At 47.5% G+C, this 18,357-nt stretch overlaps 1 long non-coding RNA gene across 1 annotated transcript; it reads right to left on the bottom strand.

The window, feature by feature from the left end:
- Positions 1–2,776: 2,776 nt before the first annotated feature.
- Positions 2,777–17,134, bottom strand: LOC122456846. Its single transcript, XR_006275945.1, has 4 exons — positions 16,933–17,134; positions 14,213–14,398; positions 4,950–5,162; positions 2,777–3,015 (listed from the first exon to the last, which is right to left on the bottom strand). It is a non-coding gene; the product is annotated as an uncharacterized LOC122456846 (long non-coding RNA).
- Positions 17,135–18,357: the final 1,223 nt, after the last annotated feature.

Genomic DNA, 18,357 nt, shown 5'->3' with positions numbered 1-18,357 from the left:
TGGATGGGCTAGAAACACTGGGCAAGGACAGATGCCCCTAGTAAATAGCTGGCGTAATATCCTGCCCTGGGTAGGAGCATGGAGAAGTGAGGCAGAAGCATAGAGGTTGAAGCCATATGAGGGTTTAATGAGCTGGGGACAGAGCACAGCAGGATGACTCAGGGCAGGGCAAAGAGCACATGATGGTGGGCTCAGAGGAACAGCTGGAACCCCTGGCTAGCACATGCTGTCTACGTGCTAGCCAGCTGGGGCCTGGACCATGTCCCCCAGCTTCCATCTAGCATGTATCAGTAGGCACGATGGCATGTGCATCCCCCTTCCTCGTGCTAAATCGGATCCCGGCTTCTCTTGTGTGCGGGGCTGTCATGGGACAGTTCCCCTCACTTCAAGACCCATTTCATGGGCTGCAAGTAACGCTCCTCTGTCCCACGGAGGCCAAAAGCACAGCACCCTACCCACACTAGGTATTTACCGTGGAAATGTGCCTTTTTGTTCTGAACGGGAGAATTTGTGGTATTTAATACACAACAAAAGGGAGGTAAACTTGTTACACTTTTTAATGACTTTGTCCCTTTGGTTTATTGTGCTAGGATGCCAAGTGCTAGAAGCTAACAATACACGGCACACCACCTACAAATCCCTGGGGGCTTGTCCAGCTGGGACAATGTGCTCTAGGATTCCCATCTGTGGGGGCAAAAAGTGCAGCTGATTCACAGATATGGACCTGACAGGTTTCCATGGCAGAGGATGATGGGCTACATGGAAGCTCACAGCACAGGTTCTCTGTGCAGTTACCCGATATTTGTGGGCTTGGAGTGTCATGGTGATTGGGCTACAGAGATACCTAAAGAGATTCATAGAGTTTAAGGCCAGAAGAGAACATTACATCATCTAGACAGACCTGCATATCACCGACCACATAATTTTACCCAGTTACTCCAGTATGGAGCCCAACAATTGGATGTGTCTAAAGCATCTCTTCCAGAAAGACATCCAGGCTTGATCTGAAGCCTTCCAGAGATGGAGAAACTACCACCATTTTCCTTGATGACAGATAGGAGCTTCAGCTCCTGTCACCTACACTGTCACAGAACCCACAGTGGCCCTCCTGACTGGTGATGTGGGGGGATGGAGAGAAGATCCCTAGCTCTCAAGGAGTCATGGAGTTTGGCCATTATTGGATTTGTTCCCCTCCACTTCAGCGCCGTACAGGAGCACGTGGGCCTTTGTTATTTGTCTGACTCGAGGGGTTTCCACTTTTCCCTTCAGAATGTGTGTCTGTTGGTTCAGAGAATGAGCAAGCCCTACAGACGATCAACTCAAAGCAAGCACAGGAGCTGGTACTGCAGTCTTCTGCTAGGCTCCATGCCAGCCTTCCACTGCCAACAGTGCCATGCATGGCGCCTCCTCTTTCCAACCTTGCCACAAGAGGCTTTCGCTGCACAGGAAGACAGGCTTTGGATCTTGGAAGAGCTCCTCACAAGAGATCAGCTCCCGCAGTTCCCAATGAGCCTGGGTGCTCCCCTACCCGAGAGAGCAGTCATGGTCATTTCTGAACGTGTTCACAAATACTGCAATCAGCGAGGCTGCATAATCTCACAGGGAAGAGGATGGAGGACAATGTTTACAAACAGCCGAGGCATTAGCCAAGTAACTGTCTGGCCAACTTAGGACACCTTAAAGGGGCCTGATACTCCATACGTGCCGAGCACTCACCCTCTGAAACAGCAAAGCCCCTTTAAAAGGCATCTCAAAGTTGAGCACCCAAAAATCATGAACAACTTTTTGCAATTCTGGTCCTAAATCCATATTCATGGGCCTAAAGAAGCAGCTGGTTATGCAGCCTCATAACCCTATTGGCTCCACAAAGTGGATGAAGTCTCAACAGCCAGGCCAATAAGGTTTCTCCCTATAAAGGCCACAGGATTAACTAACATAGTAGCAGCTGCTGCCTTCAGGGATGTTCAGCAGGGATTTGTTCTAATCTCATTGTAATCTATTGCTGTCATGTTCCAACAATGCTTCACACTCACACTTTTTTTTTTTTTTTTAAACAAAAAGGGGCAGAAAATGAATTTGTTGTTGCTGAATTGAGAACATTGTCAGAGGTTGTTTCACCAATAACCCGTCAACTGCGAGGTTATCCCAAACAGGAACAAACCAGAGCAACCCTTAAAAGCTAGGTAGGTATCAAAGCCAGCCATGTAAAAAGAGCAGCACAAAAAAAGGCCCCATAAGACTGCTTTAGGCAGTGGCTTGTTAGCAGTTAATGGACAACATCTTTTCCCAAGGGGTTTATAATCTGGCCATTAAAATAAAAAACATGCTCTATTCATCAGAGTTCAGCTGAATTTAAGTAGGAAGCAAAAAGGATGTAGGGGCAGGTCAAGAGGGAGTCAACCCCCAGACAGATCTGGCTGTCTAACATTTGGGCGGGAAAAAAATTGGAACACAAGATTAAAAAAAAGAAGGATATGCTCCCCTGCTGGTTCAATGAGATTTGAGATTAAGGGTGATCCGTTACACATAGGAGCACCAACATCACGCTATGTATTACCGCTACATTTTTGGCTAGATCTTATCTGTGCTCCCAGGAATAGCCTCCACAGCAACCACAGCCTTGTGTGCTCTGTGTGAGAACTTGCAGGAGCAGAGGTCTATACATGAGCAATGAATTGGGATCGAAAGTGCTCAGAGCAGACTTGTAAATGGGCATGAGCTAGCAGGATTGCATAGACTGGTTCATTTTCACTCCCCCACTCTCAATAAAAGACTGTTTTGGTCTTAAACCATGTGTGGATTGTTAATAAAGTTTCCAAACAAACAAACTACAGGTTACAGTTCATCCCTTTTCCTTCCTCTGCATTATCAGCTCAGTTGGACAATGAAAATTGACGTCATCAATGGAGACCTCGAGGAGGCAGGGGAGGGAGAGGAGAGGTATTTAAACATCTTGTATCAAGTGCTTTTCTTTACTTTGCCAGTCTGACTGTAAAGATAAAGGAAGCTGGTGACCTGCATGAAAGGAGATTATCGTAAGAATAACGTAGTGAAGTTCAGAAAAATGGGAGTTCCCCAGTCCTCATATGAAGACTAGAATTTTATCACCCAGTGTTGGAAGATTTTGGGACCTTGCAGGTCATTTCCCTGTTGGAGGAGAAATCACTGATGTATAGTCAGAGAGAGAGAGAGAGAGAGAGAGAGAGAGAGAGAGAGTGTGTGTATACATACATACATACATACACACACACACACACACACACACACACACACACGTACGTGTACAGTGTGGACACTAGTCCTTGAACTGAGGTGGTCACAAATGGCAAAGCACCAGTCCTAACTTGCAGGGTTTGCAGCCCAAATCCACCAGTGTCCAGTCCCCAGGAAGCACCTCCGCACCAAGAATTGCTTCTAGTAAAGATAAGAAGAAGAGCGAACTCTTGCTGTTTGCTAGAGCTCCCTACAAAGAATCGACACCATCCACCACAAAAAGACAAACCCACCCTCAAACCAACAATACAGCATTTCTTCAAAGACTGCTCACTGCTTGCATGATATGAAAAAAAGATGAGTGAGACTATGCAACAGCGCCACCCAGCAATTCCCCCAATAACAATACTTTTAAATATTCAACTTGCACCACAGCTATTCCAGTCTGGAGCTATAACCATGTCCCAGATATCATCCGCTGTAGAGTTACTTTCCATCTATGTTCCTTTTCTGTTTTGATTTAAGACTAACGCTGCGTAGACAATGATGCGTTTTGCAAAGATGGGTACTGTAAAGTGTTTCTTGGGCATCATGAGATGTTGGCAAAAGCTACTTGACTGATGCTAACTGAAGATGTTGCCTTTAGCACCCCAAAGGCAACTAACCCATCCACTCACTCTGGGCTCCTAAAGATATAAGCCATTGTATGGACTGAATTAGTTGTCAGACCACAGACAGCAGCATAGGTATTTTGTCACTTACTTCAGAGACTTTATACCCACTTCCACAGGTCTGCTCCTGCTCCCATTGAAGTTCTGGCTCCATTTGCTCTCCTGGTGGAGTTGGCAATGTATTTTCTGGATACATTTTGTACAGCTAGGGTTTGGGTGTGGGCAATCTGGCCACACAGACATGCAGAAGGACCCCAAACAGCGGTGTTGCACAGCCACCAATGGGATGTCACCCTTTACTCACACTTGGAACTTAGCAATGAGTTTGCAGGCCCTAGACATACAGCTGTAGAAGTTCTGATTCAGACTAGGGATGGGCCTTAGCGACAGAATTGAGACTTGAATCTGAGCTTACCCATAGCCTAAAGGGGGTTCACATCCACAGGTGCTGGAACTAGGGGTGCTGCTGCATCCTCTGTTTAAAGTAGTTCCCATCATAGACAGGTTTACTGTTTGGTTCAATGGTTCTCTGCACTCTCACTTTACAAATTGTCCCAGTACCATAACAATCATTATGTTCATACCTGGTGTTCCCCTTCAGAGCCATCCTACAAGGGGGTTTGGATCTGCAGCTCCATTCTAGGCCCATCTCTAATTTGACTCAGCAAGTTTCTTAAGAAGGCATTTCTTGCAGCATTTCTGACATAACCAAAACCAGAACAGCTTCTTTTAGCATCCCATTGAAGAGCCATATTACTTTCAATTAAGAGGCAGATCAGGCCCGTTTATCATTCCATCGTGTCTCCAAGGAATTAGGGGCTTGGGAGAATTAGCTAAATTACGTGAACCAGAGAAAAAAAGGACTCCGGTCACTGTTTGGGCCCTTTTTTTATTTTATCCTAACTTTTCCGTTCTCCTTCTGGGGAAACACTTCACAGATGTTCTACCAGCTGTGGAAGTTCTCTTAATGCTACACTTTTTAAAATAAAAAGATTTAAACCACAAACAACATTCCAGTAACTTGGCAAGTCTGATTTAAATCCATCAAAGCAAGGAAAACCTCACATTAGACGGGGCTGTGGCTTCCTTCTTAACTCTGCCCTTTGCGCCTTGGGGTGCAGCAGGAGGCTTTCCCAAGAGCGGGTGGCTTGCACACAAACATTCCTGCCTGGATATGGAGCTCACTGGCTTGGAGACAGAGCAGGTCCCACCAAGCAGCTAGCACTACTGGAGCACAGTGTGGTTTCTTTCCAGTTCTTTTCTTCACTGCCACATCCCCTGTGGGAAAAGGATCAACTTTTATGCTCATCCAACTTGAAAAGACCCCATTCTAACATTAGTCCCTTCAGCTTTCCTATGCTCCGGCCAATTGTTTCTCTGTCAAAGTGTGTCTAATTAGAGACAATCATTTTTTTGGTTCACAGATGCCTTCCTGCTTGTCAAGGAGAAGAGGATCTTAATCCTCTGTGCCGAAATAATATGTCACTGCATGGAGTGGGTCACAGACAGAGGATTATGATGGAGACTGGTGGAGGAAAGCCCTTTGCACACATGAGAAGGTAGGAACTATTGATCCAGAGGCAGGAACCAGGAAAGAAACCCTGCAAAGCAGATTAGCCACGTGAATACACAAAGCCTACAGTAAGACCACCACCACACATGGCTGAAATCCCTGGGTGAAGTACCATTAGTACATCTTTTGTGGAAGAAGTGTCATCAGCACCTCTGATAAAAATCTGAGCTGGAGAAGGCCAAGGAAATTCTTATAATACTTCCATGGTGAGAACTCCAAATCATTCACAAAAGATAAAGTCATCAATTGATAATGTTGGATGAGCCTTTTGGGGTGGGGGGGCGGTGGGAGGTCACATTTTCCAGTGGCTTACAGCACCCATGGGAGAACAACCTGCTATTTATTTACAAAAAATTGAAAGAAAAAGACATTTCTTTTCCAGAGTCTTATTCTTTGTACGTATCCAGAGCCCACAGTGATGGGCACATTTTCAGTGAATACAGCCCAGTGATTAATTCATAGCTTCATTTAAAAGCTGACAAGCTTAGGCACTGTCCTGGCCAAATGCCATATGGCTGTATCTAAACTCCCCCTTCAGATAGGTACAGCATTATTCTTCTTCACTTCCTGCTCTAAACTGTTGAGTAGTTTTGCTGTGCACCATTGAACAGCTGCTGTGTTCTTCCCCAGAAGTGGCTGCATTTCATCATTTAAAAAATGTGCTGTATTATTGTAGCTGTGGAGGAGGGAGAGGAAGAAACACCTATAGGTCCTAGGTCTACCCTGAAAGGGAATTGTGAGGGTTAATTCCTGTTTGGGAAATGCTCTGAGAGTTTGAAGCAGCTCAAATTTTACAAACCTCATTTTAAAAAAAAAAAAAAACAAAAACAAAAAAAAACCCTAGACCCCTCCCACATTGCTGCGGGACAGATTTTTCCACGCACAGTGCTGTACATGCAGCCATGTAGAATGTAATAAGTACAGTGTGTTACCTCCAAGGCTGTGAGAAGCATTTTAAACTTTGGTATCTGGACAGGCCGCAAGCAGAACTATTAAGTTACAGACCCAAACTGTAAATATAGACAGACTGTAGCAGGAGCCCTTCCGGACTGGGAACGTCAGTTATGCTTCGTCAGGTGCTCGGCGGGCTTGGAAGTGAAACTCTGCAGGGATGGGCCCAACAGTGCTTATGCTGCTGACAAATGTGAAAAAGGCTGTCGACGAGGAAGGGAACTGTTATAAATGGGTAACTCCCCGGACAAGCTTGGGAACTATTTATAGCAGGCTTGAACTTGGCTATTGGCTAAGCCTACTGTGTTACTCTGCAGATGCGGCGAAATAAATTAAACCATCTTTTGGATGGCCGGATGCATTCACCGTGGCTTAAGTGTGTTCACAGATCTCTGCTGCAGAAGCCAGGGCTGGGAAGGAGGTATGGGGGCATCTGGCCCACTAATGCCGTAAAATGACTCTTCCCTAGAGCATATTCTCTAGGATTTGCCCAGTGCAGTTTTCAATGAGCAAGGCTGATGGCTGAGCTTGTTAGAAACACTGAGCTAGATGGCTGGAGGGGAGGGGAAATTCCACAGATTAGCAATGCATCCTCCATAGCAAAGGACAACTGAGAGATAACGTAGGGTACATAGGAAAAGGACCCTGCCCTCTGCAAGCTGCTGTGATCAGAGCTTTGTCCCTCCCATAGCCCCCCCCATCCCCACACCACACACACTTAATTTCTTTTGGCAGGTGCCCTGCTCACCATGGGTGCTGGCGATTTGCTGGAAAGTCCTGCAGGCCACAGCCTGGAGTCCATGGATGAAATGGGAGTGAGTGAACTGGTTCAGTAAGGAGAAACTCTGCCCGCTACAGTTACGTGCCCGCTATCACGGCACAGCCTGGGAGCCTTAAAGCCGAACCTCTGGGTAACTGCCAGCAGGAGCAGGACTGGTTCCCGATTGGCTGCTTGGGGGGGGTGGGGGGGGGACTGTACAGCAGACTGTTCCTCTTAATTCTTCATGGGAAGAAGTTCCCCCCAAGTGGAAACTCTGATGAGAGAAATAGTCTCTCTTGGGCACCAGGTGCTCAGCTGGTTCAGAGAGGGGCTATCTACAGCGCCTCCTGGGGCCTGCTTTTCTGAATTTGTCTGAGGATCTTTTGGGGGCTGGTTGTTCCACTCCCCACCCTCTCTCCCAACAGAGTAGTGCATGATCCGGCAGGGGGCTCCAGAACAGCAGCTGGACTTCAATGAGCCGTCCCATAGCCCCAGCTCAGCACTGCTGTGGGGGAAGAGCCCACCCCTCAGCCAACACTGGCACCCTACATTGGCACAGTTTGCTTTTTAAAAGCATTTCCCCTTGAAAGGATAAAGCTCTCTGGTTCTCTGCATTCTGTATTGCCAGAATGATCCCCCAGCCCCACTTCTCAATGCCCAGATACAGGCCCAGTCCTTTGTTAAAAAAAAACTTATTCCAAATGGCCTGTGGTCACCTGGCGTGGGCGGAGACAATGAAGCAATGGGAACGAATGTGAGATCAAATCCCAACCCAAAATTGCCTGGGCTACAAGACTAAACACATGCTATGTGGTGCATTAGCAATGAAGCGCGTTACCGAAAAGCGGGAATGATTCCCACTGAGTGGTGACACAGTAGCCTCTAGAAGAAACAAAGGAGAGTGGGGTTGGTCCAGGTCTGTGGCCACAGAGCAGGCATCTGCTCAGAGACAGCTGCCAGGCATAGCCTTTAGGGACAAGGATTGTCTCCTTTTGTGCCTTGTTCAATGTCCAGTACCTCCTCTGTACTTAAGGACAGCAATGCTTAGCTGCATTGCCTAGTGGCTAGAGCACTAGCCTGGGACTCAGGAGGCCAGGGTTCAACTCCCAGTTCTGTCACATCTTTGGGCAAGTCACATCTCCACTCTGTGCTTTAGTTTCCCCACTTGTAAAATGGGGATAATGATCCCAGTCTCCTGTTGTAAAATGCTTTGAGACCTTCCAATGAAAAGTGCTGTGTACACAGCACCGCTCTTAATGACTGTTCTACATGGCCGATATGGTGCTGCTCTGCACAGACACAGACATTCAGATACAGACCCGGACACGCATACCCCACTCTCCAAAATGGGGCCAAACTCCCCATCTACACCATTCCCGTGTTTATCCAACCCTCCACTGAACTGGCCCCTCATGGACTCAGACGCATGAGTTTCTACCACCCGAACTCAGGAGCGAGGGAGAGCCAGATTATGAGCACATTCAAGATTCCCTCCCATATCAGTCTCCCATTACATCCCTTCTCCACCAGCCAGCTCTGCTACACCAACAGGGCAACGTCACTCCTCTCCACCTGCGGAGAAGACCAGTCTCCTGATTCTCTGCTTCCCCAGTCCCCCTGCAAAGCCCAGAGGTGAGGGGACCTTCTCCCCTACCCCATGGAAGTGATCATTTTGGAACACCGAGAGCATCTGAAGGCAGAAAGAGGTTTTAATAGAAACAGTTTTGCAATCTTAACTGTAGCATGTGCTACCAGGAGCCTTCTCTGGTACACGGACTAAAGCGATTGTTATGGGCATCCGCCTAACAAGCATTTCCGCCCAGTGCAATGGTGTGAGCACTATCTTGTGGTGAACGAAGAGGAGTAGGGATCAGTAGACATGGGTACTACTCCCAGTTCTGCCACAGCCATCTTATACTTCTCCGTGCCTCAGTTCCCCCACCAGTCAAATATCCCAGGGGTGTTGCGGGGCTGAATTCATTCCCATCTACAGAGCGATCAGAGCTCCTCAGGTGGGAGGTCTATAAAAGTAGCCAAGCTGGATTTCAGACCCCATTGGGATTGTTTTCAAGCAGCCCTCAGTTTTTAGTGCCGTCACCTATGTCAGTTACAAGCTATGAGAGAGGGGATCCCCTCCCTCCCCAGGAAGAAATCCTATGGAATCATTCCCAGCCCTCCCTGCAGGACAGACGTTTTTAATGTATGGAGGCACAAAGGATGCTGTCCTGCCCTGCCCCGGCCCCTGTCAGGTCAGCTTGGTGTGAGGACATTCAAATGTTTGTAGATCAGTTTATGGGTTTGGAGACTGGCAGACGCTGAAGCTGAATCTTGGCACCACTAGCTAAGTCAGGACTTAAAAGGACAGAGCTGCCGGCAGTTTTCCATGCCTCACAGCTGAGCTGGGTTAGTACTGGGAGGCCAGTTTAAAGCTCAGCACTTGGAATCTAGTCCTATCTTCAGTACAGTGCCAGAGTCACGAATGTGCTTGGGGCAGCCTGGTGCCCTTTGTGATCAGTCAGACTGGGGTGGGAATGGAGCACTGCAATATGTTGTATACACTAGCTCTGTTCTTTAGCACAAAGAGTTCCTTTTGTAACAGTATTTTTGGTATCAAATCCAGGCCTTTGGGGATGGTGCACGAGCCACGAAGAATTCAGCTTGACTTTCACATCTCAGGTGGAGACTGAAGGAGTGACAGGCAGAAAAAAACAACATTGCTTCCATTGCAAGTTCTCTGGGGCAGGGACCATCTTTTTCTGCTGTGTTTATACAGCGCCTAGCACCATAAAGTCTGGTCCATGACTGGGGCTCCTAGGCGCTACTACAATACAAACAAATACTATTTGTTAACTGAGCAGATATGATCTGCAAGCCAATGACAGACAGCAAATAGGGGAACACCACATAATTTTACAGTCACTTTGCAGCACAGAACCTCCCTTTAGGATCCTAATGAGCCTTCAGAGGCTTGTAGATTAAACTCCTCTCAAATGACCCATATGGGGCACATAATAGAGCTGCATGAATAACATCACTGCACATGGTTCAGTGCTTGCACACTGGTGTATAAGGGCTAGAATTGGAGTCACCCACAGGTATCCAATGGCCTTTAGAACCTACTGCTCAGACTCCTACACTACGTAGTGTCTTTATCTGGTCCCTGTGACCGATTCAGAGGGTGTTGAATGCAAGATGAAAAACAAAAGTCCAAGCTCTTACAATCACAGTGATACCCTGCTGAATGTGCATCGCTATAGTTTCATTGTAGAGCTTCTATCTATGGCTGTATGAACAGATGGTGTCTTAGACAGAGGAGCTCCAGAAACCTCGGCTGGGTTGGACAACCCATGGGCTGGTCAAAGCCATTTCTCTTATTGTATTTAATACACAAACACACACTCCTCTCTTCCACTCACTTATATAAAAAGAAAAGGAGTACCCGTGGCACCTTAGAGACTAACAAATTTATTAGAGCATAAGCTTTCGTGAGCTACAGCTCACTTCATCGGATGCATTTGGTGGAAAAAGCAGAAGAGAGATTTATATACACACACACACTCTGTGTGCGTGTGTGTGTGTGTGTGTGTGTGTGTGTATATAAATCTCTCCTCTGCTTTTTCCACCAAATGCATCCGATGAAGTGAGCTGTAGCTCACGAAAGCTTATGCTCTAATAAATTTGTTAGTCTCTAAGGTGCCACGGGTACTCCTTTTCTTTTTGTGAATACAGACTAACACGGCTGCTACTCTGAAACCACTCACTTATATGTTATTCTTCTCTCAGCTTTCATTGTGATCACCGCACTGACTAACCACATGCTGGCAATAAAGCAACAAGCCCTGGTTATAGCATCACAAAGCCTGGCTAGAGAAGCATCATTTGGCACCCCTGGCTCCCTTCAGCACCAGGCATTGACACTCTACACAGCACACGGCCTTACATTAAACTCCCACGCACGGCACTCCTCCTGCACAAAAACACAGGGGATCTGAGAAAGCCATAGCTGGAAGCAGCCCCTTTCTTAGCATTTTGGATCAGCCTCCCTTGCAATATTTGAACTACTACAGTGATTACAACATCACTTCTGTCAAAGGCTGTGTTTTGTGGAATGCTATGGTGCTATTTCCCCAGGGCTAACCTGGGAATCTGATTCCCCACCACCTCCTATTTCACATCCACACGAGCTTCTAGCCTGGCCATACCTTCTGTTAACTGTCTTGGCCAGCATGCCCTCAAAGTGATCAGGCTGTTCCCCCTCCCTATGTTCTAGGGATAGGCTTCCAAAACATGGAGCCCATCTGGGCTAGCAGTAAAGCGACTGGCTTCATCTCACCATGCATGCTGCAGGGAGGGGATTGCAACTGATGAATTACACATGCGAGGCCAGATTCACCGCTGCCCTGCACCATACCTCATCATTTACATCATTGCAAAGAGGGCATCAGACTCCAGATTCGTCTGGTTTTATTATATTATACCCAATCGGGACTGGTGCAAATGAGGACACCAAGTGGAGAATCAAGTCCATGACGTCTGGCTGTGGTGCAGGACCCTCCTGAAAGTTGCACCTGTTGAGCTGATGCAAAGAGTTACTAGAGGAAGCCATTTGAAGTGCACAAAAACAGGTCATTGGTCCTACAAAACCCAGGAACTACATGTTCCTGAGCACCATCTATTTACACATACAGGGCATTATTCTAATAGCACGCAGGCCATGGTCCTTTACCGCTGACAGACTAGATTTCCCTGCTACAGATATTAGCTGTTTAATGGCAGATTTAGACAGATTCAGCTGGATCTGTTCCCTGCATGTGGCCCAGCTAACGTGCAAACATGTTGATCTAGCAGGCCCAATAATCTCCCAAAGATTACATATGACAGATGGTGAGACATGGTATTGTCCCTCCCCATCCCCCATCACACACACGATTTACAGGACCAGACTGTACTTGTAACTGTATGCTTCTGAAATTCAGGGGCAGCAGTTAACTCTCTCCCTGTGCTATAAAAAGCCGCATCAGTTCTTAGCAGTGTAAGGTACCCGACGTACGTGCAGGCTCCTTTCAGGGAGCATTAATCTTATCAAGTGGCAGCTCAATGCCAAGAGATTAACCGCTGACCCCATCACCCCCAAACTGAACAAGTAGAGCTAGTTACAGCTTCTTGGTTTTACTACTAGAAGAAATATCACAGTGGGTGAGGCACCCTCTCAGGGGGAGATCTGGCTAGGACTAGAAGCAGGAAGGACACGGGGGTGGGGGGGTGGGGGCGAAGGGTGTGGTACTTGTGTATCCAGTGGCAGCCTGGCTGCGGAGCAGATGCACACAGTGTGCTCCCTCATGGTGCTGCTCCTGCTAGCCGTTTACAGGCAGTAAGGGCCTGGTCTTGCAAAACCCTAGCTCACGTGAGATGTCAGCGGCACCACTCATGCAAGTTAGTGCTATTATTATTTCTATTATAGTAATGACGTGAAGGGCCCTTAGAGGCCTCAGCTGAGCTCAAGCCCCATTGCTCTAGGTGCTGTACACAAAGAGGGAGAGATGGTCTCTGCCCTGAAGAGTTTACCCTCTAAACAGACCAGATAGACAAAGGGCAGGATGGAAAAGAGACACACAAATAGGGGAAATGACATGCCCAAGGTCTCCCAGAAAGTTACCGGCTGGGCTTGGCATAGAACCCAGGCCTTTCGAGTCCCAGACAGACACTTCAGACCCCCTGTGGCCCTCCCCGCCATACACCTTGCATCCTTTGTGCTTTACAAGTCCCTTTGAGAAAATGATTTTATCTTCCAGGTAGATGGGGAAACATTCCCTGCAAAAACCAGGAGATGCTTCAAAAGCAGAGAAAGTCTAGCAGGGCCATGGTCTCAAGGCCTCCAGCAGCTTTTATCTCGTCCCAAACATTCCTGATGGGAGGGATCTCGGAAGGGTAGCCATTCTATCCAATCCCCTCAAATCACCTCTGGGGAGAAACCCTGTTCTAGGGCCAGTGACAGATCCAGGTCATTCTCAGCTCATAAACGGCCTGTGTGACATTTACAGAAGAGCTTCGATCTGTCAAAGGGGTTTTCTGTAGCTTACTGAGTTCCCCATTCCATGGGTTTATTTATGGCCACTGCTGTATTTTGTGACTTTATTACACATTTTTAAGCAAACTTTATTCCTAGCTGGAGTGATGAAAACTTCAGAGGCATGATCTCATTTACGAGCAGCAGCCTTGGCAGCTCGGAGACTGCGATGGATTCCGAAACATCAAGGAACCAAACCGTGAATTGCTTTCTGTATCTTCCCTCCCTCAATGGAGCGAAGGCTCCACCTTAAGAATGGGAAACAGAGCCTGAGTCATGCATTTCACTCCCATGACTGTCCTTCCTATGGAAGGATAGAGAGACAGCGACTGAAGGATTGTGGGTAAGCTTTACCTGCTCAGAGATCTTTAGGAAGCACTGAGGCTCAAACCCCAGGGGCCTGAGTAGCTAGACAGATACAATGGGGGTGCACAGGAAAAGGGGAAGAGAACGACCCTCTCCCCCAGGCTGTTACTGCACAACACACAAGCACAAATGTCTCCTAGCTTTGGCACCAGCCTGCAAATCAGCCCAGATCCACCCGGTCTAGCCCAGGCTTTGCTCAAGGGGGTGCCGAGTCTTTACAATATGGTCAAGAAACCCACTGAGCTTTGCATTCGTAACAGAAGGGGGGGCGGGGGAAAGGGCCTGTGCTGGGAGGTTGAGCTCTGGAACCAGCCATCAGTCAGTGGCATTTGGATTCGAACCACATCTAGGCGAACGCTGCACAGCGTGGCACTGAGTACGAGCACTGCTGTCAACAAGCGACAGTAGCTCCATTGATCCCAAAGGTCATCCTAACTGAGAAAATATCAGCTTTATTGGCCTGGCATGTTGCTTTCCCTCAAGGTAACGGGCATGCCTCAAGGACTTTATTTGCTGGAGTTCAAGGGCCTGTAGCACATACAATTGCTCAATTTGTTACTGCTTATCCCCTCTCTGGGCCCTTCTGCAAAGGGAAGGCAACTTTAGTTTACCTGATTTGCTGCAGGTCCCCCCACTTCAGCTTAGCTCCCTCATGGGAGACCTGCCAGTTCAGGTTTGCTCATGAGTGCACCTCCAAGGGGCATTCCTTAGCACAGTGCGTGTTATGGTGGATGGCATTATTACAATGCAGCTCTCCATGCAGATGCTCTCCCCTGCGTTCAGCAATGAGTCAAGTTCTAAGAGTGGTAGTGAAATCAAGTTAGTTCAGCAAATCACAGCTAACCCTGAGTGATCTGCACAGCTTGTAGCTCCTATACCAAACGGTGATCTCCATTCCTACTGTGGCCCAGACTTAACAACGGGGACAGTGCTGTGATGAGGGTTTGTATTATTAAGGCTTAAGCCCCCAGCAACATTGAAGCAAATTCATAGTGCTGTAATGACAATGATGCAGGGACACCGGTGCAAGCCCCTTACAGAGCCAGGCTGCAGTGGTGCAAAGCAGGGTTCATTCGGGTGCAGCAGACTTTGGTGTGCTTCTGGCCTGAGCTGAACATAGCCAGGGCCTTCACCATCACTGCAGCACATCACAAAGCTGACACTTGCATGCTGGGAAGCGTCATAGCTAGAACGAAACTGCACTTGTCATGCCAGTGCCCAAGCCTGTTCTGGCACTCATAGGTCTCTCTGCTGTAGTTTTTGCTCACCCATCAAGTTCCAGTGCTAAACGATAGAGCCCTGCGAATCTGCCGATATCCTCTTTATATCTGCAGCCCATGTTTGCGAATCACGGATCAGATGTGGATACAAATTTTGTATCCGCACAGGGTTCTACTAAATGAGGGTTAGCAAAGTACCTGCATTTAAACAGCAAAATGCCAAGAAAATGCTTAGCTCGTTCTCTTCGGTCTCTGGCTTGCCTGTTGACTCTTTAGAGGTCCCCAAACTACTACCTCAGCATCCTGCGTGCATGCAACATGAATCTTCCCTTGTACGGCTCCACCTCAGCTACCCTAATGCAAAACAGAGACTACGCCACTAGCCACCTGCAGGAGCACATTTGCCACGTTAAAAAGAAGCCGACAGGACTTAACAAGAACACTTTTGGCCATCATATCTGCTCTTTGGTGACTACTTCCATTTGTCTCTTCTAGTCAGGAGGTATCGATGGGCTGAACCGTAGGTCTCCTGTTACCGAGATATTATTCTTGCTCCTGTATTTCAACTCAGGCACTTGAGCTGAAATTCACCATCAGTACACAGGTGCCCCACCAGTAGAAGTTTTTCGACAGCTACTACCTCAAATACATTAATCTTTTGTGGCGTCCTTTAAACTTGCAGAGTTTTATTTTCCCAAAATAAATAAATCAATAAAAGTAAAGTCTGGCATGTGGTTCATGCGTAGGAGGGCTGCCATAAATCCAGCTGTCATTCAAAGCCCCTAAAGTTGATGTAAAGCGTCTCCTTGACTCCTGTTGGCTCAGCTCAAGCCTGGCAAGACATTCTATATAGAAGGCATCATGTTGGGATATTGCTGTATCACAGGTGAGTGAGGGACTCTGCTTTTGCACCTAACACCCTAGCCCAGTGCATCAACATGCCAGCCAGGCAAAGTTGCTGTAGTGTCCTAGGTACAAGGACCAAGCTGCAGGTCTTACTCACACAAATAGCTCTTACTCACCAGAGTAATTCTGCAATGTTTATTCTTGAAGTCAATGACTCATGTGTGAGCTTAGCCATCCGGTTTGCTAGCGAGGGATTTCCTTGTTACATCAGGTTTCTTATGGGCCAACACTGATAAAAATGCTAATTCTTGAGTGAATAAACCTGTCCGAGCCAGTTTTCATATGCACTCTCTTTAATCTCTGATGGACAGGGTCAACAGTCCTACCTGGTAACGGGGGTTACTCCATTTTCATCAATAACTTCATGCTCTGGAAGGATTTAGACTTTATCAACATTTCTGCTCAGCTACCTGGATACATCAATACTGTACTATCCTCCTCTAGGGCCCAATCCTGTAAGATCTCAAGAGCTTTCTGCAGCTAGCTAAGAGCCTTCAGTATACTGCAGCACCACGCACAGAACCAGGCCCCTGGCTTGCTACCCATGGCAGGCTCTCTTTGCACTTTGCTTCCTCTGAAGCATCTGGTACTGGCCGCTGGTGGAGATGGGCTACTGGCCTGAAGCAGAGTGGCATTGCCCATGTGCTTATTATTCAGACTCTCTCTATACACCTGTCCTTTGGTCTGGAGATAACAGGGGTGGGGGGTGATTACGCTGCAGTGATCAGAACTGGAAGAGCTCCACTAAGCCATCGTATTCATCCCTGCCTATGCAGAAAAGCTCCCTCAAGGATACATTCACCACTACACTGTGTGGCTCATTTTTGAAGGACCCAAGAGCAGGGCCTGCCACCAACTCTGTACTCTGCAGCCCACTTGACACCACCTGGGAGAATTTGTTTCTGAACTTGCAGCTTAAGTTTTCCCTTAGGTCAAGAGAATCTTATTGCCGCTAATTATAACGCCCCCCAACCCACCTCCTGGGGACATGCCTGGCCCCCATCCTGAGTATACTCACTGGTCGGGGGCCCAGCATCCACATCAGAACAAGAGCAAAACAGCTTGCAGCAGGTTTACAGAAGAGCCCCCGTTCCTGCATTGCTGGTTTGTAGCAAGTTCCAGCAGCACAAAGGGCCCTGGTCATCCTTTACCAGGCAACAACCAACTTTAGAGCCCAGGTCAAAACAAGTAAAATTGAGGAAAACCCAGACAGTCAGCAGCAACCAGCAAGAAAGCCTACTACCTGCTCCTTCTGTGCAGGGGCCATTTTTATGGTAGCACCAAGCCTCACCTTCTCTGTCTGCCTGGACACTGGGAAAACCCCAGCTGTCTGTAATCCATAATAAGAACCCTCATTCTGTGCCTCATTAACACTGGCTGGTAGCTGCTCATAGATTCCAAGGGCAAAAGGGACCATGGCGATCAGCTAGTCTGACCTCCTGTATACCCAAGACACACAATAGCCCTGAAATCATCCCTAGAGCAGAGCTTTAAGAGAAACAGCCAATCTTGAGTTATAAATTGCCAGAGGTGGAGAATCCACCTCAATCCTTGGTAAATTGTCCCAATGGTTTATTACCCTCCCTGTTAATTATTTACACCTTACTGCCAGCCTGAATTTGTCTCACTTCAGCTTCCAGCTAAGGAGTTAGCTCTTTCTCCGCTAGATTGATGAGTTTGTTATCAAGGATTTGTTCCCCATGATTGTAATTGTCACCACTTAACTGCTGTTTGTTAAGCTTGAGTCCCTCACTATAAAGCAGGTTTCCTAGTCCCTCTACAATTTACCAACATCCTTCTTGAATTGAAGACACCAGAATGGGACACAGATTCCAGCAGCAGTTGCACCGGTGCCAAATTCACAAGTCAAATAACCTCTCTACCCTTAGTCAGGATTCCCCGCTTTATACATCCCAGGTTCAGATTAGCTCTTTTGGCCATGGCATCCCACTGGAAGCTCATATTCAGTTGATTATACACCATGACCCCCAGAGTCGTTGCTAGAGAGCTCCCTATCCTGTAAGTATGGCCCACATTTTACCTATCCCTGTGTGTGGTAGGTTGTTTTGTGAAATAGAAACTGGGCAGCATTATCCCATCAGGGCTCTCTCTCTCTCTCAATCCCAGAGCCTCCACACTCTGTCTCACCCTGCCAGGGATGTCCTCATGTATGTCACTGAACATGGGGTGTGTGTGGATCCAGTAAAGCCAAGGAATTTCCTCTGCAACTGGCACATTTGCAAATTACCCGTTCCCTGGAAGACACCCATGCAAATCCAGACTGGAGACCCAATCCTGCAGGCCTTCTTCAAGCAAAACTCCACTGACTTCAGCCTGAGTAAGGAATGCAGGACAGGCCTCATAGCTCTTGATTTAGCCATGGCTTTATACTTTAAATGAAGAATGGTTTTGAGTGAAGCAGTGAATCCTCAGCCTGCTCAGGCCAATCAGAATCCTGTCTCTTGGGGAGTGCAGCTGGGACCATTCAGCTCTTTGTTTTAAAGGCTGTATTTCATTTTCTTCCATACTATCCTGCAAACGCAACAGTCCCCAGCTACCGATGTCACAAGCAAGCAGCTTTTCATCCTACTCCCACCCCATCTGGGTGGGTTTGATCCTCACTCAAGTCC

The sequence above is a fragment of the Dermochelys coriacea genome, chromosome 15 (assembly GCF_009764565.3).
Source record: "Dermochelys coriacea isolate rDerCor1 chromosome 15, rDerCor1.pri.v4, whole genome shotgun sequence".
Classification (NCBI taxonomy): domain Eukaryota; kingdom Metazoa; phylum Chordata; order Testudines; family Dermochelyidae; genus Dermochelys; species Dermochelys coriacea.
The sequence above is the reverse complement of the archived record's forward strand: the minus strand, read 5'-3'. Positions and strand labels throughout refer to the sequence as shown.